This window comes from Ictidomys tridecemlineatus, chromosome 11 (genome assembly GCF_052094955.1).
Source record: "Ictidomys tridecemlineatus isolate mIctTri1 chromosome 11, mIctTri1.hap1, whole genome shotgun sequence".
NCBI lineage: Eukaryota > Metazoa > Chordata > Mammalia > Rodentia > Sciuridae > Ictidomys > Ictidomys tridecemlineatus.
Window position 1 is genome coordinate 54,496,537 of NC_135487.1, and position 24,613 is coordinate 54,521,149.

Genomic DNA, 24,613 nt, shown 5'->3' on the forward strand with positions numbered 1-24,613 from the left:
AATCTGCTTCATTTACAAAGTTAAAATTTATAAAGTAAAGATACTGGTATCTTTTAGCTCATTCACTCCAGGTCCAGGATCTTGACTTTATTTCCCCTGGGTGAAAAGGAACAGAATTAAGGCAGATTGGTTGTGTCTGGATCATATTCAGATTAGTGAAGTTGCAAGGCCAAAGAATGAGAATTCAACAAACCAAGTTAAATGAAAGAGGATTATGGAAACACAGTAAAGATGAAATCAGAAGAGGTCTAATCTATTAAAATATATACATATATATTTACTGTCACTTTGAGAATTTGTTTCATTTGATAGCTTGGATAAATATTTATGTACTGTGCATTATACATTTGAATTTAATATAAAATCAGTTTAAAATATTCCCGATTGCAATGTAGCTGACAAGTTGAATACTGAATAAGATCACTGCTTTGAGGAAAAGTGTTCTACTGATTTGCCTTAGGTAAAATGATATACTCACATGTTCCCCCACCCCATCATCAACTGTATCAACTTGTTATCACAATCCCAGTTTGGAAGACTTTCATATTCAAATTATCCTCCTCTCCAAATATTCAAAAAGAATTACAGTAAATTCAGGGAATATTATAGCCACTGTAATTTAAAACATTAGATGGTAGGAAAGAAACATTCTCTTGCTCTCGAGTAATAATGGCTTACACATATGTGATCTGTCCCTTTTAACTTGCTTTAACACAAGCAATCTCATTTGAATTTCCTTCAGTAAACACTCCATACCAAAAGCAATCTAAAGATTTAATGCACTCTATCAAAATACAAATGATGCTCTTTGCAGAACAAGAAAAAAAACAGTCCTAAAATTCATATAGAAGTAAAAACAACCTAGAATAGTCAAAATAATTCTGAGCAATAAGACCAATGCTGGAGGCATCACAATGCCCAGCCTCAAATTATACTGCAGAGCTAGAATAACAAAAATTCAGCATAGTATTGGCATCCCAACAGACATGGAAACTAATAGAATAAAAGACACAGAAACAAATCCACGTAGAGTTATCTGATTCTTGACAAAGGTGCTGAAAACATACAGTGGAAAAAAGATAAACTCCAACAAATAGTGTTGGGAAAACTGGATATCCATATATAAAAGAATGAAACTCTCAACCTTCACAAAAATTAAACCAATGGCCTAGGAATTAGCCCAGAAGAACAGCAACTTCTGTAATATAACATAGGTTCAAATACTCCAACATATTGGCACAAACATCAACTTCTTTAATAAGACCTTAATAAACTCAAGAAATAAACCAAAATCAATAAGTGTGGTGGATGGCATCAAATTAAAAAGCTTCTGCACACAAAAGGAAAAAATTCACAGTGTGAAGATAGCCATGTATCTAAATATCTAAATATTTGGTATATAATCCCCCAAATTTAGGAGGCTAAGGTAGGAGGATCACAATTCAAAGCCAGCCTTAGCAATTTAGTGAGAGTGACTTAGTGAGAACCTGTCTCAAAACAAACAAACAAACAAAAAAAACATAACAAGGACTGGAGATGTAGCTCAGCAATAAAGCATCCACTGTTCAATTTCTAATAACAACAACAAGAAAAAAAAAAGAATGTGTAGATAGAGTCTACAAAATGGGAGAAAATCTTTTCCAGCTCCTCTTTCTGTAAGGGATTAATACACAGAATATATAGATAATTCAAAAATTAAATCCCAGATAAACAACAACAACAACAACACAATTAATAAATGGGCAAATGATCTATAGAGACTTTTTCAAAAGAAGAAATGTAAATGACCAATAAGTATTTTTAAGATGTTTAATATCCTTCACAATTTTGGAAATGCAAATCAAAACTATACAAAGATTTCATCTCACTGCATTTGGAATGGCAATCATCGAGAATATAAACAGCAAAAAAAAAATACACCTTCTGTACTACCATAAAAAAAAAGAATACAAAAAAACAATAATTGAGATATTCTTATACATTACTGTTGAGACTCTTATACAAAACTGCAAATTTGTGCAACTACTTTGGAAAGCAGCATTGAGACTCCTCAAAAGACTATAAATGGAACCCCATATGACCCAGATATCTCACTCCTTTGTATTTATCCATAAGAATGAAAATCAACATACTATAGTGATACGTGTCTACCAATGGCTCATAGCAGCACAATTCACAACAGCCAAATTATGGAATAAATCTAGATGTCCATCAACAGATGAATGGATGAATGGATACATACATACATATATACACACTACACACTCATGTGTATATATATATATATATATATATATATATATATATATATATAAATGAAGAAAGGAGAGGAGAGAGTGAGGAAAAAAAGAAAAAGGAAGGAAGGGGAGAAAGAAAGAAAGAAAGAAAGAAAGAAAGAAAGAAAGAAAGAAAGAAAGAAAGAAAGGAAGGAAGGAAGGAAGGAAGGAAGGAAGGAAGGAAGGAAGGAAGGAAAAAAGAAAGAAGGAGGGAAGGAAGAGGAGAAATAGAAGGGGCAGAGTGTATAGGACAAAGAGGGAAAAGAGAGGGAGTGGGGAAGAGGAGGGTTGTGAAATTTTTTAGTTTTATTAGTTTATCAATATTTTATATGAATTACCCAGAAGATGGGAAATCTTCTCTGTTTTAAACAGAAGACGCCTAATCTGTAGCTGCTTTGTGATAACAGCTATGAACCATTAGTTAGCCCTTGAGCAGCCTCTTTCTCAGCATCAATTCCCTCATACCACCTATCAATTATCTTCAGATGAAATATATGTACTTTATTTCATTACTTATGGGTTTATAAAGATACTACATATGTTACATGCAAATAAACATTCTTCAATATCTCTACAATAAAAACCTTGTGATTCTATTAGCAAAACATTCCCAAACTGGTAGATAGAGGTCTTGGGGAATAGTACCCATGTTTGCTTATCAAATTAATCTTGCTTATAAATTAAGAAACAATCAAAGCACAGTAATTATTTAACATGTACAGCTAATTCAATGGAAAGGGAGAGTCTCTAGACTCTTAAACTGAATGTAGTTTGAGTTTGAGGAAATGTTAAAAGATAAATGTTCCCCTCATGAAGCACAACATAGATTTTATACAAATAATTATTTTGCAGTCTTTTGAAGCTATTGAATTGGTAACAATGAGGAATAACTCCTTTTTTTATGATTTGAAAGCTTTATCCTGTAAGTTTCATAACAGAGCTTTTCAGTACTAGTTATCACCACTTTTATATTGCATAAGCCCTGTTCCGTTAGGCACAAGATAGCATCAAGGGATAAAAAGAAAAAATAGAATTAGAAGAATTGAGTTATAGTAACATTATTTATTAGCATGCTGTCTGAAATTTCCCATATTTAAGAAAGTGTGTTTTTCAATTACTAAATGAACTTTTGTGATCCAGTTCACATGAAAAAAAATTACCAAAGGTGGAGAAAAATATCAGACACTAGAAACCAAATATTCAGGTAAAGATAATATTCTTAGGAAAGTCATTTATTTATTCTTTAATTCAACAAATATTTATTAGCTATTTAAATTTATTTTTATTGGTTCTTTTTAATTATAGTGACAGTATAATCCATTTGGGCATAATTATAAAAGCATGAAATATCTTGTTCTCATCCAGTCCCCAATACCTCTCCCTCCCCTTCCCATGTCCCACCCTTCATTCCTTTCCCTCTATTCTACTAATCTTTCTGCCATTTATACATAGTTTTTTAAAATTAATTTCTTGTGTAGGTACACAATGGAGAGATTCACTGTGGTATATTCATATATGTATAGACGGATGTTATGTCAGATTCATTCCACTGTCTTTCCTTTTCCCATCCCCTTTTAGCTCTTATTGCATCAGGGGCACTAAATTTACTGTTTCTATTGCAAGGCAATTTCAGTCTCCTCATGAGGTGACTATATTCTGGGAAGAGCTTTGGCTTTAGAATTTGTAGACCAGGCACTATTTTCTCAACAACTTCTTCTTATTAGTGGAGTAGTCATGCATAAATCAAATATTCACCCTGAGATTGTTTTTTTATCTGCAAAATATAAGAAATTATACACGCATCATGAGTTCATGAGCATTAACTGAGATCTTACCTATAAATCACCTGGCAGAATATCTGATCCAGAATTTATCAGTTCTTAGGATTTGGGGGCTAAAACAGATACAACAGGATATTGAGATAAGGATCAAATCCTTTTCATGCGACTTTTCTTATATCAGATAATGAGTTTTATAGGTGATCAAAATATGCCTCTGTAAGTCAATGTAGATTTTTGAGGAAATCTGAAAAATTTTGGCATACAAATTAATCAAATAAAACTGAGACTGACATAAGTTAATTATTATCAAAGTCATTTTTGTTAAAAAAAAGAATCTAGAAACCTCAGTATTTTGTGTTTTGGATAAATTAAAATAGCTAACTCCTTTTTTGCTTAAAAATATTTAACTGTTACGTATAGCATGATGGATAATTTTGTCAACTTGACTGGAGTAAGGGATGGCCAGACAGCTGGTTAATCCTTATCTCTTATGTCTTGGAGGATATTTCCAGGAAACATTAACATTGAAATCAGTGGATTGAGTAAAGAAAAATTTCCTCCATCAATGTGAATGGATGTCTTCCAATCTAGTGAGAGCCCTCATGGAATGCAAAAGTGGAAGGAAGAAGGGCAAATGTGCAATTTCTTCTTCAGCTGAAATATCCATCTTTTTCTGCCCTCAAATGTTGGAGCTCCTATCTGGCCCTCCAACTCTGGGACTTAACACGGTTGGCTTCCTGGTTCTCAGGCTTTCACATACAAATTGAATTATACCACCAATTTTCTTGGTTTTCCAGTTTACAAACAGCAGATTGTAGCCTACTCTGCCTCCACATTTTTTTGAACCAATTCCCAAAAATCAATCAATTAACCCCAGAATGGTTCTGTTTCTCTGGAGAAACTCAATCAATAACTTAGATTTGGAAAGCTTCAAAGCATATATTCACATTTAAAAAATATTAACTAGAATAAAACTAATATCTCTAGAATAACTAGAAATCCACAACTTAAGAGATGACATGAAAAGAATTTTAGAAGCTTCCTCTAACTTTTTTAGCTTTATTCTGCCCTCTGTATGTTCTCTTCAATCATACTCACCTCATTCACTTCAACAGGAAAACACCTGTGTTAGTAAGCTTTTCGTCACTGGGACCAAATAACTGACAGGAACAATGTAGAGAGGGAAAAGTTTATTTTTGCTCACAGTTTCAGAACCTGGGTCAGCAGACTCCATTGCTCTGGACCTAACATAAAGCAGAACATCATGGCAGAAAGGAATGGTGAAATGCTGCTCACCTCATGGTGGCAGGGAAGCAGGGAGAGAAGGGGGAAGGAGCCACAGGGAAGATGTACCCTCTCAGAGTACCCCCTGCTCAGTGACCCATCTCCTCTAGTCATGCCCCACCAACCTACAGTTATCCCCAGCCCCAGTTGGTCCAAAGTAGGATGGACTGATTAGTTTTCAGTTCTCATAATCTAATAATTTCATCTCTGAATATTCCTGCATTAACACAGGAGATTTGGGGCAACACTCTATCTCTAAACCGTAACACCACCATTATGATGTTTGTGATAATCAGCTCACTGAACTTCTTTACAGTTTTTAATATATATTTGTTGTGTCTGAGGAATATAGATGGAATCAGACAGTGTGTGGTACCATGGTATATTCCTTCTAACATTATAACTTCGGACATTAGACAAATTACCTTAGTTATTATTCTCTGTTGAATATTATTGTACTGTATGAATATAGCCCAACTGCTTATTCAACAACTGATTAGCATTAAAAAATGTTAACCTTTTTCCTACTGCAAACAATACTACTTTATAAATAGCCTTTGGTGCACATGTGGGAATTCCCATGTGTCCCTCCAGAAGCAATATTGTGCAACCTTACCACACTCAGGCAAATTCTCTTGCAAAGTGTTTGCCACAGTTTGCATACCATGAGCTGTGGATAACCATGGCTCTACAGGCTTGCCAACATATTTATTCTAAAATAACATGTTATTGAGAAATCAGTGTGTACTTTGGGGATTGCTAATAAGTGTGAATATCTTTTCATGCATTCAACATGAAATTTTTCATGTATTCAGCAACTTGCATTTTGTAGTCTTTATGTGTCTTATCATAAGATACATATTGTTTCATTGCTGGTGATTAATCCATGGCCTTGTGCATGCTAGCACTGTACCACTGAGCTGCATCCCTGGTTCTTGTGATGATCAGAAGCTCTTATGTTGCTTGATAAACTTCTTTCTGACCTGAGATCACAAATGTTCCTATAATAACAACAACAGTGGTTTCTATTTCTATTTCCATTTATAATTTACTATTAATTCTTTGAATGATGTTGGAAGTTAATTTGACTTTTTTTTCCAAGTAGTTAAACAATGATTCCAGAATTATGTATTGAAACCCCACTTCTTCTTTATTAATTTATGTTGCCAACTATCGTAAATTAAATTTTTATCTATAAATTTTATCTTTTCTGGACTATTTTGTTCCATTTGTCCAGAAACCTATCCTTTAATTAATAATACGTCAATTTTTGTTATACTAAAGGAAATATTCTGTAAAATTCCACAAAGATTCCATTTCATGGTGGAATATTGATTGGATTGTTGTAGGGAAAAATGGCTTTTTACTGTATTGAATGTTTGTAGCTAAAGACATGGACACCCTTCCATATTTTGGTATTCTAAGATATTTTCAAATAAATGTTATCATCTTTTTCACCAAGGTTGTGAACTAATTTTTTTAGCTTTATTCCTAAGTATATGTTTCTATCCTTCCTATACAGTTTATTTAGAGTTACATTTTCTAATCAACCATTACTTTCAATTTACATATTGATTTGTATTCATTATTCCTGTCCAACTCTTTATTAATTTAATATATTATCTATGCATCCGATGGCTCATTTCTTTTTTCCTTTTTGAGACTGGGGGTCTTGCTATGTTTCCCAGGCTAGTCTCCAGCTCATGAGTCTGCTGCCTCAGTCTCCCTAGTAAGAGGGATTCCAGGTGTGTGCCACTACACTCAGCTTCCAGTGGTGAACTTTAATAGCAATCGTGTCATCTGCAATCATGAGATTTTCAAAATTATTACTTCAGTCATAATAGCCGGGTGGTGACTGTCTTAAATGTGCTTGCCAAGTCAGTCAGTGCAGTATTAAAGTGGTGAGCATGTAAAAATGGGCATCCTTGACTTGTTGCTGATACCAAGAGAATGACTTCAACATTTCACCTTTACATATAAGGTGTGTTCTAGATAGTTTTGTAGGTGTGCTATATCCGCTTAATTAGGTCTTTGTCCTTTTTTAATCGGTGTTCATCTCTAAGTCTTAAATGGATTGTTGTTGTTGTTGTTGCTAATGACTAATCTTTGGAAATGGCCAGAACAAAAGCTTTACACTCCTGGCTCCCTATCATCTTTTCCATCACATTTGCTATCCCACTCCTGTCCACAACGCCAGGCATACTTCTTCCTTGTATGTTTGTTTTGTTATATACTCTACCCTCTCCCCAAGATATCTGCATGGGTTATTCCCTCTTTCTTTGGCCTTTGAATTATTAGTAGAAAGTCTCCATCTTGATAATACATTCCCAGGGTGCTTCATGTGAAATGTCAATTCTCACCCTTACCCTGACATTTCCTGTTTTCCTTTCTGACTTTCTCTTTGACAGGAGAACTCACTGGTAGTATGAGATACATGTTTTTTATCTTGTTAGTGTCTTATTAATGGAAAATTTCCCCTTAAGTATGTATCTGTGCCTTCAAACATAAATCAACTGAGAAATTGCTTGAGAGACAAATAGACTTGATTCTGTTTCCTCCATTAAATGCTTGCTATCACTATAAATGAGTTGATTATTCTTTGTCCAAAGGGAAAAGTATTTTTAAAAAAAACTTCCAGTAATACACAAATATCTGGGATTACTTATCTGTGGACCTTTACATCAATTTTTTCCATTGATCATGTTTTCTCCTACTAGGCACAAAAATGCTGAATCAGGATTTTAGTTTTGTTTTGTATGTTTTAAATAGTTCATCTGCCAGATAATGATGGTCTCAATTATAGAAGAATACAGTTTCTTTCCTAGTTAAAAAAAATGATATTTAGAGCAACAAAAAGTAAATTTTAATATAAAACAGATTGATCAGAATCATGTTTCTATGGCTACTAAAATACTTTAACAAAAGGTAAAATGATACACAGGATTACTGAATGTTATGGTCTCAGTGCATTTTGTTTTCTTTTGTGTATCCTACAAGTAGTCAAATTACTTTTATTTAAAATAGAAAAAAAGAGAGTGAATTTTATTTGTGAGCTAGTTGAATTGTAATAGACAAAAGCATATGTGGTGGATTTGTGTGGCATTGGGTTATTGGTAGTTTTTCTACAGGAAGAAGAAGTAGGTGGATATTGGGGAGACAAAGGATAGACAGACTGCAGTCAATACTGAAAATTGCTTTGTCAAGTCTCTTCCAATTTACTCTATTAGGAAGCTGAAAAACTCAGTCTTTTTCGTATGGCCAGGACTGGGGTGAGGGCAGTGATGTGCTCAGGCCTCCAAATTTTACATTCATTCTTAGACTTGTGAAAACACAGGATTGCCATTTGAGAATGAACATGTGCTTATATTTTGCACCTTAGATGTCCTTCTTGCTTTTCTCTAATCTGACAGCTCAGTTCTATTTGTGACCACCTTTCTAAGACAGTCCACCCTTGTGAGATTTAAGAACAAGAAGTGATACAAAAATCATTCCTGACTCCTGGAAGTTATTACCATGAGCAAGAAAGGAGTTTTGTGTTTGGATTTTCTTTATTAGCTTTGGTTAAACCAAAACTCTTTGAGACCAGAGTTCTCTGAAAAGATTTATCGAGTGATAGAGATGCTAGCCAGGAAAAGGACTAGGTCTTGTTCCTGCAACTGCCAGTAGGAGAGCTAGAAAGCAGTTGAAAAACCATCTGATCAGCCTAGAGTTCATATATATATATATATATATTTATTATATAAATGAAAATTTGGAGAAATGAAGCATAAATTGTTTACACTGATCTTACATTGTGTAGAGATAAGAAGGGCAGGATAACACAAGGCAGGAAAACTTTGAAATAGGAAGGCAGATCAAAAGGAGAAGTAATTGGTTAGTGTTGTAGGCAGGATGTGGTGGTGTCTGAGGTGTCACGATGGGATTTGAGTTAAGATTTCAATGTACATTCAAGAATGTGAAGCAATCTTTTGTTGTTTCCAGCCACAATGGTTAACTGATTAACTTTCCCCATCTCTCTTCTCCATCTTCTTGTCCTTGTCATTAAATTTAAAACGCCTTACAGCTTTTTTTCTCTTATCAGCTTTACCAGAAGTTTTAATAATCAGTTCCCACATTTATAGTCATTGAAAAAGAGAACTAAAGGAATCTACAGGACAGACATTTTGCTGGCATGAAACTCAACTGCAAAAATGAGCTTCTGAAGCTAATAGATAGGATGGTATCTTATTTATACCGTACCCACAATTGAGGGAGAAGGGTGTCAGAATTAACTTGACCTTTTGACTTGACCTTCAGACCTCAGCAGAGCTTGGGTGACTATAGAGCCAGTACCTAGAACAGTAGCTTCCCAATTTCTAGGTTTCCTGATCAGAGCGATTCCCTTAGTGGCTATTATTATTATTATTATTATTATTATTATTATTATTAATTGTAAGTAGACACACAATATCTTTGTTTCATTTTTATGTAGTGCTGAGGATTGAACTCAGTGCCTCATAGTGCTAGGCGAGTGCTCTACCACTGCGCCCCAACCCCAGCCCATCATGCCTTACTGACTTTTCTATAATATGTTCTGAAAGTTATCTTAGATGCTCAGCTACAAATGACACTTGAGGCTTCCAAACAATTTTTTTTTTAGACTTTATTTCCTTTCTGCCTTTCTCGTACCTACAAGAGAGTCTTGATTGATACAAACAGAACAAATATTTTATTCTATTGAGGAAAAGAAAAATTGAAATGAAAAGTTCTCAAATATGTCACTAGGATTAACAAAAACAAGTGTCTGAATAGGTAATGCATATATTTAATTATTCATCATACTAAACATATTGATACTAGTTTAAATTGATAAAGAGGAAATTAACTTTGAGTTATGAAGATAAATAAATCAGTCAACAATTCTATATCAGTTATGTGATTAGAAATCTGCTCTGGAGTCTAGGGTATGGAAGATCAAAGGACACATGCCAAAACTTTTTTAAAGAACCAGAATCATTGTCATTTTTTAAGAAAATAATTTGAAGCAACAGAAATATGACTACCCTCCAAGAAGATAAAGAAGAAATACCTATAAGATTCATAATACACAATTCATTATACATAATGATTCAGGACATTCATATTCAAATTATTTATATATATCCATAATTACATGGAAAGATCTATATGAATCAGAAAGGGTGAGAGATTATTCTACCTTGGAGGAATGATAAAAACCAGAGTCACAAAGTCTAGATTGTCAAAATCTACTGCACTGGAGAGACCACTATTATTATCATACAAATTTATAAAATTATTTTGGCTTTATAGCAGTACTTTTCCAGTTTCTTCCATGATCCTTACTCTATTTCCATGCCCACCAAGTGATGTTGTTATTTTGGAGGAATGTGTTCTTCTCACATTCACCTAGTTTCTGTTTGTTGTACATCACATAATAAATCATGGTATCCGTATTCTTAAACTCGCTTTATGTGGATCTGTTTCTATAAAACAGATTACTTCTTGATAGCTTTCTAGATTGAAATTTAGAGACTATAAGAACTGAAGGTTACCACATGGGCTATGGGAATCTTACCAAGGCCTTTTCTCAGACAATGATGCACCTTCCCACAGAAACAGGCACAAAGCAGACCTTACAAGATAGCAAGTAGAATTAAAGAACTATTTTGTTTGTTTCTGTTTTTGTTTCTTATTACAACTTTTTATTTACAAAAGGCGTAAGAGAATGGCTCCTTGTGGTCTATTCTACCACTCATTCGTCCATTGCTTCTAAAATTCTGGAGTTTCTAAAATTATGTTCTTAAAATTGTACCTTGGAGGTAGAATTTTATATTTTCTTTTTATAGTTAATATAAAAAGAACTTTTATATTTTTTAAATTTCTTTTCCTATACAGATATACTGAGATCAAAGTCACATCATTCATACTATGCTACGATAGGATATCCATGGTGTGCTATAGATAGTTGAAAATGGTGGTAAATTTTTGACATATAATTAATTATTTTAGGTGACATTTAAGTAACTTTCAGCTCTAAATCTAGAATCTAAAATACAATCTCTTTATGCTCATGTGCTTTTATATCATTAAAAAATGAAAGCTTTAAAATGATATTTAAAATTTTTAAATGTCTTCTTTTTGTTAACCGTACTTCCTGAATAGTACATGGTTTCTAACCGCCTCTTGATAATGATGAAACAAAGTTATTTTAACAAGAATTAAGTATAAATTGTACCCTTTCATAATTTTCTACTGTAGCCAAATTTGAGGAAAGTTATAAGCAACATTATTTTTGCAATTTCTTCTTTTTTTATTCTTTAAAAAAATGGTGATGATATTGATTCAATTCTGAACCAAAAGCAGAGGATTGTAACTTGAACTGTGTAGGCAATCACTTCACCAGTTCTCCAAAACATATCTAATCCTAGACCATTTATGAGAATGAAATATGATCCCATTATGCAAATTTTGGGTAGGATAGTAAGATTTGATACTTTGTGCATTTTTAAAAGTACTTTACATGCATCATTTATTTGACCTTATCATCTAAGTGAGCATTTTAGGCAGGCTAAGTAAGTGTTCATCATTGCCTGATATAGTTGTAGAAAATGAGCCTCAGGTGACGTGTAGGATTTCTTAGTCATCTAATTACTTAGGAGTAAACCAAACTCCTAATGAGAATATTTTTAAAAAATTAACCTTAATGAAGCATTATTTATAAACCATACAATTCACTTTTTTGAGGTATACAATTTGATAATTTTTGAAATTTTACACACCCAAGAAGCCACAACCACAATCAAGATTTATATTATTTAAATCTGCTCAAATGTTCCCTTTTGTCCTTTTGCAACCAATCTTTTCATTATCATCACATATAGCCTTACATGATCACTGGTTTATTTTCCATAAATAGAGCTTTGTTTTGCCTTTTCTAAAATTTCACATAATGAAATAATACAGTATGTACATTTTTTTGCATTTGGCTTCTTCAGCCATAAATGAATTTAAGAAAAATCCATGTTGCTGTATCATTATGAATTGAGATCTTTGAGGCCTAGATAATTGCTGTTTCCAAGGAATTGTGTTGGGACATTTTATTCTATCTTAAAAAAAAAAACAAAAAATAAATAAAAAACTTAGTTTTTGTTCAATTGGAATACTAAAATTGTCTCCTAACCAATCTCCTCATTTGGTGTCTTAACCTTATCAATCATACTGGTTAAGGGTCATCTTCCAAAGATATGCTGTTATGAGTCCTTTGTTTAATATCACATCAACTGTAGTAGTAGTTTCCAAACTATTCCTTTGAATATTGTTAGGTGACCACAAGCAAGTTAGAGAAGCTCTGCCTCTGCATCCATCTTTCTGACTTCAACCAGATACTTGTGGTTGTGAATGATCCATGTTGCTGTGTGTATCATTATGGACTGAGATCTTTGAGCCAAAGTCTTATCCATTTTATATATAGGACTTCCACATAAAATTTTAAATGCAGAAAAAGTTTTCTAAACATTTGAAAGTAGCTCATTTAGGAAACAAATCCATCCTCTGTCTACTGACTGCCTCTCCGGTCTGTCTCATTTTGAATTCCCCTTTTAATTATTTTTCATGCACAGGAAAAAACCATGTTCCAACCCCACAGTGCCATATATGATATTTAAACTATTCAAGATCTTTTACTCCCCAGAAAAAAAAAACCATACTTATCCATATTTTCAAGTCTGCCTTTTATCTTGACTGCCTTCTTAGTCTTTTTATCTCTAACACCTAGCCCAATGCCTGCTACAAAACTGATATTTAGTAAATACCGAGGAGAGAATTAACAAATAGGTGAGTGAACAAATATGCCCAAGGGACATAATCAGGAACACATTGTAGCTAATTTATTTACTAATTCAAATTAAAACCACTGTACATAAAACTACAGAAAAGCTGATGGAATTTGACTTAATGAAAATAACAAAATGAAGTTATAAACACAAGTGTATAAAGAAGGATTAAATAAGAAAACAAGTTCAAGAATTTGAAATATCAGACTACCATGAGGGTCTGATATTCTTGCATGCTGCAGAGGTGTCTTGCCCCCTCCCACCTGACCCACTCCTCCCCTCTGCACCACTTCTCCCCTCCCTCTCTCTCTCAGTACTGATGATCAAATCCAAACTCAAGGCCTCATGCATGCCAGTCAAGGGCTGATTAATTCTCTCCTTTCACATGTGAGATACACCTGATAATTATGTATAGGTTGGATGGATCCTATGAAAATGGATGGGTAGTACTTATTGATTTTAGGAATAAAAAGTCCTACCTGTTTAAAAATATTACATGCCCACTTGACTGCTTTTGCATAAATTTTTTATGATGTAAGCCATATTTTTGATTAAAGCATTTCCTTGTGAAAGTCATTCTTATTGTGCACATGAGCTTACTGGAAAAGGAAAGCTCATTGGCACGCCAGTGATGGCTAATGTGCTAATGTGTCAATGAGTGTCCTGTCTCAAGAATGATATGAATGAAAAGAGCACAGCATTGTTGAGTTTTTCTGAAAAAGAAGGAAATGGAAAGGGTCTCAAGTATGAGAAGGAGTCACATCCCCAGTTTCCCAAGAAGCCTTTCAACAAGGGCAAATCTAAGAGGAGGAAAAAAGCTGCAGTTAGAGGAAGGAAATTAAGCTCAGAAAAACAGAAATGCAAATCATTTATATTAAAAAGAGCACATTTTGTTACATTGCCATCTTTATTGTATACATTATCCTTACAACAACATCATTTATACATATTCAGTATAACATATTATTATATACATTATTGTCATATATATGTGTTATATAAAATTTTTTAAAACAGACCTATACATTTACTTAAGGGATTGTTACTAATACTTACATATCAGATAGTATTATAGAAACTGGAAACATGACGGTGAATAAAATCTAGATCCCGAGACCTTAACAAGATTAAAGTGGAAGATGGATGCAAATTTAATGACATAGGTTCTGTGGAAGGAGATATACTAGATTATATCTGACCACTGAAGGACACTTAAGTCTACATGAAGTGTTGACAATGTCCTTTAAAATAAGTGATTTATAAGCTGAGATATATAATAAAGACATGACTATATCAGGTGAGCCCAGGAGAGGAAAGAAGGGAGAAGATGGAAAGGGAGAAAGAGAGAAGGAGAGGAAAAGGGAGAGAAACCGTACAAGTACCAAACAATAGGAAAGGGAACATCTGATCCAGTAAAATTCAGTAATCTAGAAGACATTGATTCCTCAAGTTCAGAAGATAAAGAGGAATGTTAAAATGTGAGGCTATAAGTGTATTCATTTGGATTCTTTTGCAGCAAGATACAGAAACACTTCCCAGCTTTAATAAGTCCAAGAGGGAAGTGTTTGTTATAGGTTTCAGGTCATAGCTCCTGAATCTAGAGTTCAGGGATTGTCCTGGCCTTGAGAAAGAAGGGAAATGAGAACGTGAATGGCACCATGTTCCCCTCTGCATGGCGCCCCTCTGCTGCACTTTGCACTGGCTCCATTTCTATTGCTCACTGCTGACAGTTTCTCTCCTCTCAATAAGCTATGAATTCATCCTTTCTTGCTTCTTGTACCAGATACCCATGGAGTTATTTGTTTAGCTTCTTGCCTTACACTGAAAGGTCTTCCTTGAACACTCATCATTTGGGGCCCCAGTAGTAATTTTGCATGTAATTAATTGGTGCAGAGATGGGCATTTGGCCCAAGATGAGGCAATATGAATATTTTCCCTGGCTAATCACATGAATTGAGATAATTTCCATGAAGATTATAGAAGGAGCTCTTTCGGAATTAGGCAGGGACTAAGAAAACTCACATGCAGGTATCTACTATAATATAGCAAATGATATTGGAATTTAGACTATAGTATATAGAAGAATAGGTCCATTAAACTGCCAAAATTTTTTATTTTACTAAAACAGAAGTATTTCTTGAATAAGCATGCTATTCCAGCATATTTTACAATTTGCAAAATTTCCATTTGCTCACAATTTATCAAGAACAAATTTGCTGCCTAAGAAAGACAAATTTCTTCTATGATGAGTTCCCTTTGTGCTTGTGAGTTCTGCCACCTCTCAGCAAGAACCCACTGGTCTCCACAGATCTCCCCATGAGTTCTTGATTATTTAGACTCAATGTGAGATAGGAGTTGTAGGTGGGAGCTGATACTATTCAGTTGTTTCCTTTACATGTACCATTTGGAGTTCTTATCTAATAAGATTTTCCGATGTTTATTTTGGAGGTGATCATGAGGTTTTCTCCCAGGCACTATTATCTGCATTTGAAGAGCCATACATATAAAGTAGTAAAGTACCAATTCTTGGCTATGGGATAGAACTGTTGTTCTTTTAATTATAGCTTTTTTCTTCTCTATTTTCTTTTCCATTTTTTTCTGGATCTGTATTTGTTGAAAAGTTTCTCATCCCTGATGAAACTTTTTCTTTTCCTTCTTTTTCAGGGAAGCTCAACAATTTTGTATCCTATTCCTTCCTGTCATTCTTAGTACAGAATTACTGGTCATGTCATGAATGGTGCAGTATGCTGACATATCAATAAGTAAATTTTTTGGCAAAACAATGAATATTGCAAACTGGCTGGGTAGTTCTTTCTTATTCCTATTGACATATTTTAGAAAAGCTTTTAAAACCTCTGTTTCCTGTCATATTGACAAGGAACAAACATTTTTTTTTGTTTCTTATACTAACTTAAGTAAAATAACAACACTCTTTTATTAGGTGTGTGTTATATTAGGTGTCTTTGTAATATTATATTCATGTGGGAGTCTTTCTTATTTAGTTTTGTTGTGATCCCAAAGTGAGGATAAGAGTTGGGGAATAAAGCAGATTCCAGAAACTTCTGTGTGACAAATGAAACCAAAACTTAAAAGCTTAGGACAACTACTTATTGGCTGGTAAATCCTATGGATAAGAAATTTGGGTATAATACCTGGGGCCTCAATTAACTCCAAGGCTTGAGTGACTCAAAAATTGGATGTTGAAATCATTTGAAGGCTCTGTCACATATATGTCTGGCCCTGGGATAGAAGAGTTCAAAATCTGCAACTGACATGTGCCCTCTCGACATAACTTAGCTTCCCCATAGTGTCCACACCTCAGGGAATTTTACCTCCTTAAGGCTTAGAGGATTCTGTTCAAGTGTCCCAGCAAAGAAGATGCAGACAGCATCACCTTTCATGATCCAGCATCAAAAGTCACAGTGTTGCTTCTACCACTTTCTACTGATTGAAGCATATCCATATTCAAAGGATCATAGACCTTCCTATTAATGAGCATCAAAAATTTTATGCTATGTTTTGAAAAAGCCAAAGTATCAGACCACATAGGCAAACATTGGCAAAATGTTTGTCAGTCCAGGCTGCTCCTAAAGAATACAATAGACAGGCTAGCTTAATAATAGTATTTTTCAGATATCTCTCTCACATCTTCTAGACATAGTTTAAAAAACTATATGTAATTACATTTTAAACACTATTATACCACTGCTTTAGCTTTTCTGAAACATTTACTTGATAATTACTCTAAAACAAAAAAATCATAACTTAATAAAGAAGTAAGATTTTATATTCAGTCCCTCTTCTGATCTTTTCTAATAGGTATTAATAGTGACCTGGTAGTTTTACTTCACCCAGACACTCAGGCAATAAAAGGATACCTCATGCAAGACAATGACTTCTATATCTTTCCAGGATTAGGGGTACATAAATCACTTGGTTTTCCTAGATTCAATGTGTAAGTGAAATGATTAAGTTCTCTAGGAAAACACAAGGCTAGAACTATTTGTGCAGGTTTATCTGCCTGGTCTTACTCCCTAGTTTTCTTTTCTTCCTTTTTATTTGTTTTTCTTTTATTCTTTCTCCCTTCTTTCTTTCCTTTGCCTGCATTATTTCAGACTGAGGAATTGACCTCAAATCTATAATCCAAGACTGAACATCAGACTGGCTTGCTGACTGGTGGCTGCGGTGCTGATTTCTAGGGTTAGATCCTGGTGCTGGGAGCCATTATATTTATTTGAACATTTTTTCCTAAATGACTTTGGAACCATAGCTGATGCCTCAAAGATCATTTATCTGTAATACTTAAACAATGCACAATCCTGCATCCCTGGTATTGTATCCTTTAGAAAATTTCTGGGGCTGGGGATGTTGCTCAAGCGGTAACTCGCTCGCCTGGCATGCGTGCAGCCCGGGTTCGATCCCCAGCACCACATACAAACAAAGATGTTGTGTCTGCCGAAAACTAAAAAATAAATATTAAAATTCATTCTCTCTCTCTCTCTCTCTCTCTCTCTCTCTCTCTCTCTCTCTCTCTCTCTCTCTCCTCTCTCTTTAAAAAAAAGAAAGAAAATTACATTAGCCTAAATTATGATTGAGTGCACTAAGTCTCACTCACCTCTAGTCTTTGGCATTTTGAAAGAATAGGGTCTTGTTGGGACACCTTGTTCATCACTGAACTCATGCTGAGGTCTACCTCTGACTGCTTCCTCCCCATTCCTAGTGAAATTTCCAAGCCTGCTGTGTGACCAGTAGATAAACAGCGGTCTGTAGTGTTAAAAGAACATCAAAATGCTCCTTGATGAAAGTTAGCCACCCTAATTTGTTTCTTAACCTTGGACCTTTCATGCCTTCTTGAACTTTGTGAAGAGAGAGGATACAAAGTATTAAATGAGTACTGAAAATTACACCTGCTTTTAACTGCCAAAATGTGTTTAAACTTAATGTCCCCAGAAAACCTATTCTCCTGTATTATTAAAAAAATTCTTTCATTTTCTGTTTCCATATTTTATTTTATTTTATCTGCTCTCATGCCATGCAACATTTTAGAATGATTATTTGCAACAAAATAAAAGGATTTTAAAATTTTTATAAAGCTGAAAAACAATACTTTTTTATGTCTACTTTGCTATGCACTGGCTAGTGATTTTATGCTTTTTTCTTAATTATGTAGTGATCTTCCCAGAGCTGCCTTATCAATTCAATAATGTTTACTCATTTAAAAAAAATTCTGTAGAATCTACTAGATACCTGGCCCTATTTCAGACTTGGGAAATATAGCTGAAACAAAATGACCAAGAATAATTCCTTCATGAAGCCAACTAGCCAAATAAGCAGAACACAGGATAATAAACAGGGTAAATGATAAAGACGCAGTGCAAGAAATGTGTGGAAGTTGAAATATATTAAAAAAAATGTCAGGCAAGAAAGGCTGAATTGTGAATTGACAGTTGAGTAATGACCTTAATTTCTGGGAATAAGGCATATGGATTCCAGGAGAGAACATTCTAGGCAGAAGGAAGAGCAAGTGCCAGTGTCACTAAAAATGTGAGCAATATTTCCAAATAAATTTTGTATCATTCTTTTCACATCTTGATGGACTATCATGAAAATGATTAGTGATAACCTAGAGGGTGACAGCAGGTGGTGTTGAGAGGTGCAAGTATTTATAAAGAAGAGTCAGTGAGATTTATTGACATATTGGATACAGTGTATGAGGGTAAAACAGGAGTAGAGATTAACCTCAGGGTTTTGACCTAAGTAACTGGAAAGCAGGAGTAACCATTAACAAAGACAGTTATGATTGTGGTAGGTCAAGCCTGCCCTAAGAGAAGAATAGAAAAATAAGAAAATGAACGGATGGATGGATAGAAAGAAAGATATGAACGGAAGAAAAGTTAGAAACATACACTTATCACCAAAGCTGGTTCCAAGCCCAGCTTCTCGTATCTATTTCTTGAGTAGCTATTATGTATTGAGTTTCTACAATGAACTAGGTGTTAGCCTATATTTCACTTGCCACCTTAGTCAGAGTCCTGTAACTAAAATAGAAACTCTGTCAGGTATTTATCTTTTTTTTTTTTTTCTCTGTGTGATGGATTTAAGTGGAGGACATTTTATGTAGTCATAGTTGTAACCACAGTTGTTGAGAAACTGGGAAAAAAATAGTTTAGGTAACCTAAGAATGAGAAGCAGATAGCATGGAATTTCCCTTTTCTCTCCCTTTCCCTCTCACCTAATGTATCTGTTTAATGTTGTGGAGGGAGACCCTCATTGTTATACAAAATTACGCATAAGAGGTTGTGAGGGGAACGGGAAAATAAACAAGGAGAGAAATGAATTACAGTAGATGGGGTAGAGAGACAAGATGGGAGGGAAGGGGAGGGGGGATGGTAGAGGATAGGAAAGGTAGTAGAATACAACAGTTACTAATAGGGCATTATGTAAAAATGTGGATGTGTAACTGATATGATTCTGCAATCTGTATATGGGGTAAAATTAGGAGTTCATAACCAACTTGAATCTAATGTATGAAATATGATATGTCAAGAGCTTTGTAATGTTTTGAAAAACCAATAAAAAAATTTAAAAAAAAATTAAAAAAACATAAAGAGATTGTGATGATTAAAGAGATTATATTAATTTTAATTAAGGAGCATAATCAAAAAGGTACTGCTGATAGGATGTGTCTTCTAAACAATAAAAATGTGCTTAATTTCAGACAGAAAAAAAAAAAGAGAGAGAGAAGCAGACAGCAGTTTCTAAAGCAGTTTCTGCCCCATGGATCTGGGAAAAAACAACATCACATTTAAGATATAGATATAAATATAGATAGATATTTATATTATATATATATATATATGCGTGTGTGTGTGTGTCTGTGTGTGTCTGTGTGTGTGTCTCTGTGTGTGTGTATTTTCTGTAGACAAGACCTGAGAAATTTCAAATTTGGTAAGGCAACTACTGCAAAGTGCCCTGCAGTGCTGTGCTACTCTTGAAGTGTATCAGCTTGGCTAGATTATAGTTACTCAATTGAACACAAATCAAAGTGTTGCTGCAAAAGTATTCTGTAGATATGATTAGTGTCCATAATCACATAATCAGTTGAAGTAAAAGAGCTTATCCAAGATAATCTGGATGGGTCTGATTCAATTAGTTGAAATGCCATTCAAATAGAGGGGAAGTTTCTCTGAAGGAGAAGGAATTTCACCAGTGGACAGCAGCTTCAGTTCACGTCCTGGTGTTTCAGCCTGTCCTTCCTGATGGCCTGCCCTATGAAATCTGGATTTGCTGAGCCAGTGGCCACAGTCAGCAGGAGTCTTGCAACGAGTATTTTATATTCTCTGGTCTTCCTTCTGGTTAATACCTGATACAAGTGCTGACAGAGAGGACCAAGGAAAGGATGTCTAAAGCTAGTGATAAACTAGTGAAAGGGTAAAGTAGGTGAGGGCAGAGGCCAATGTATCCAGAGAAATAATAAGGTAGAACCTTGAAAAATTGAAATAAGGTTTGCCACAGCCAAAGGACTTTGATCTTCTTTGTATAGTTTGTAGTTAGCTCTCAAGCAGGACTTCCTCTACAGCCTCCTGGAGTGTTTGGGTGAGAGTAAAAATTATGGGATAAATTCCCTTAAATAAACTCAGAGAGAAAGGGAGCCATTCATTGTGATAGATTGTTACATTAACAACTGCCAATAAACTACATATGATATTTACATCCTACTGCAGTCCCTCACACACTGGCACTAGGCTTGGCCACATGATTTGCTGTGTTCAACGGGACACACTGAATACCAGTGAATACTTACTAAGCATACACATGTGAGCACTTGCAGCAATAACTGTGGGTATTGAGTATCACGTTCTTGTGATGCTACCTGCAACTGCATGAAAAGCCCTTCCTAGCCTCCCTGCAGGTACATCACACCCAAGGAGAGAGAGGCCCAGCTTTCTGTCAATCCATTATGAGTCTAGCCACTAAGCAACCCTACCAACTAGACTGTAGGTGCACCAGTGAATCAAGGTAAGAAAAATTATCTATCCAATCCACAAAACTGTAAATAAATAAAAGGTTGTTTTTATTTTTTAATTTAAACTCAAGGAGTAAACGGCAGAAGCTAACTGACATATTGGTATTCTTTAATAGTGCTATTGCTGGAGAATATAATCCCCAATAGGAATAATAGAGCGCCAAGGTATAGTGTTTTACCTTGTTTACATTAAGAAATTTTATTCTCTAAGTTGCTTGTTTAGGGACTTTTAATGGTTAGAATAAAAACTCCTTTGCTTTAATGTCTCATGAAAAAGAATGTACATAAACAATTACATAAAACAATTTCCTAAAGAAAAATTGACACAGTTTTCATTGCGGACTGAGGAAAAAGGGATGCGTGGATATGAATAACATTACCAAATAGACAACTTATATAACTTGAGAGAACAATGCTCTGAAATAATAAAACATCCTGCTGCCCAGCAAGGCTGCAAAGTCGTTCTCCATCTTTGAGATAGAGACTCTCAGGAGATATAGGTCCTACATTATAACTAATTCCCTCTGAAGACACTTCTCTGTCTATAGTACAGATTTGCCAAACTCCTAAGAGAACACTTTTTGAAGTTGCTACCATTGTTGTCGGGAGTACTTTTTTTTGCATTCTCTCTTTCCTTTGCCCTTCTCATCTCTGAGAGTTAAATTCAGCTATGCAAGGCCCAGTTTCCCAATTTTCCTTTCTGTCCTGGATTTATCAGCACATACTCTCAAAACTGTACTTTCTCTTTAGATTTCTAATGCCTCTTGCCTTTTCTGCCATATTGCTATCTAGTTGTCCTTCCAGATAGACAGACTGATGGAGGTACAGGCCAATTACTGACTACCATCTCTCTGTAGTCTGATTTCACACCCTTCTGACTTTCAGGAATGTAAAATGAGCGGAATTACTAATCAACTTTATTTCTTTCCACCCCTAATAGCTTTTAGTTTAGAGAGAGAATATGCTTTCGATGGCATTCCACTATAAAAACTCTCAACCAATAGGAAAAAAAGAGAAATTTCCATGATTTTTTCTATATACTTGTTTTAGACTATGACACATGTATATCTAATAAAAATAGAACCTCAATATGCTGTAAAAGTGATCAGGTTAATGAACTCTAGATTCAGATAAAGATTTGGCTGTTAAGGTCATCATGGATAAGCTATTTAACTTCTCTCAATTTTAGTTTTCTTGTATGAAACAGAATAATAAACCTATGACAAGTAAAGGAAGATAGTTGTTACAAAGCTCTAGGCTGAGTTCATGCTATGCGGCAAGTAACCAATAGCAGTGGTGACCATATCTGTTATACACATGTATTTGCTTGAAGGAATAAAAATACAAAGAAGAAATACAACAAATTCCAGCATCTCAGAGAACTAGTAGAAGACAAGTCTTTGTCAGCCACTTATTTGCTGGCTAACAACAGACTGACAATATCAGATAGGGAAATGTGGCTGTTCCTTGTTCCTTTTGGTAGTTAATTCTGGAGTGGATTTGATGAGATTTACCTTTGTGAATCCAAGGCTGAGTCTCTCATTGAAGGCTATAGGAAGTCATCTGTGCCCATTTGGATAGGAGCAGCATCTTTACTCCTTGGGACTCTCATGACGTACTCTCCAGCAAGGGTGTTCAACGTGCTTTCTTTTGTGTCCTAGCTTTTATGTACAGAAGCTCCAAGTGAGCTCTGAAATGCTTTGACAAAATCGAGCACTCTGGTAATGAAAAGCCCAGTGTGTGTGCTGAACATTGTATAATGCGCCATCTCAGCAATTGCCATCACAGAGCAAATGTTTAGCTCTTTGGGCTAGGCTGCTTAGAAAGTTACATGTGGACACAATCTCTCTCTTATGTTAAAAATTCTAGAGAATAAAGCTGAGGTAGTGAGACCAACATTGAACTTAGCATCAGGAGAACTGGTTGGCATCCAGCTTAATTTGTAAATGACTTTTTTAATGGTTTAACCTCTCCCCGTCTCTGTTTTTTTTTTTATTTGAAAATTGGAAATAATTATCTACTCCAGAAGACTCTATGAAGTAAATGACAAAACTTCCCACTGTAAATATTAAATAATGGGCATGTGAATCATGTTTGCATAATTACTTACATGTATGAAGAAGTGAATTTGGTGACAACATACCTTATATACAAACAGAGATATGATAAATTGTGGTATAAAGATGTATTAAGATTGTAATACATAAAAAAGTAAGAGAGCTCATGTTTAATGGCATAATTTGGCGTGAACATACTTTATATACAGAGTTATAAAAAATTGTGCTGTGAATGGATAATTATGAATGTAATGCATTCCACTATTGTCATGTATGTAAGAAATAAATTTAAAAAATGCTAATTCCTGGAGTATCCTCTGGAGATTTGGACTTAGATATGAGTTAAAAACCTATAAATCTAAATTTTTACCATGTGTTTTATAGATCCTTTTGCAGGTTGTAAGTAAATCACGCTTTCAGAAAGCTTTTAATTTTTGTATACAGCATACTTTATTTAGTACTGCTAAATGCCATAAGAGAAAGAAATGTGCCGAATTCTTTTCTCTAATATTTGAAATATTAGCTATGAAAATCTTTAAGAAATATACAGATTCATAATATCCTTTTCTTACCTACCATTTTTGGCATAATTATTCTTGTTGCCAGGGATGGAAGCACTAATGTATCAACACACAAAGACAGAATCTAATTCCCCACCTACCCATCACAACATTTTGTGCCTAAACACACTAAACGATTGAATGTAAAGAGACTAAAAGAAGAGAATAGAAGGTGATATAAAGCAAATTTACCTTTGTTTTGGCTTGAGTCAACAAGGTAACACCACGGGAGAAGATATGGGTCTTCTCCTTAGCCACATCTCTACAGCCTCAAAAACAAGCTGTAGTGTCTCACTACCAGTACCAGAGGCATAGGAAAAAGAAACATGTGTTTGTGGGAGGAAGATCAATGTCTAAAAGAATATTATGGTATTTTTGTTCTCCCCAAACCATGCTCTAAACCACCGTTGTCTTCACATAATTTATACTCCAGAAACAGGTGTGATGAGTTGCCAGGCACCGCTATTACAAACCCACATGACCTCTACTACCCCCATTACCAGGGAGACCCATTTAGAGAGTTTTCATCAGAGTTTACCTCTGGGTTATCATTTGAAAGGTACATAAAGAACTCCTTTTCGTGGCCCAAATACATTTTTCCACTGACCTGTCACTAGCTAATTCCACACAGCTTCTTTTAAAAAAAGCTTTTTGGAGTCACTAAGTAGTTTTAATGAATTAAAATTAAGATGTTTTATTCCACATTAGGAGGAGTCAGAAAAACAGTAATTTACTAGGTTCCTATCTCTTTTAGGAATTTAAATAGCCATTAGAAGTTTGAAATTCCATTTTGAAAG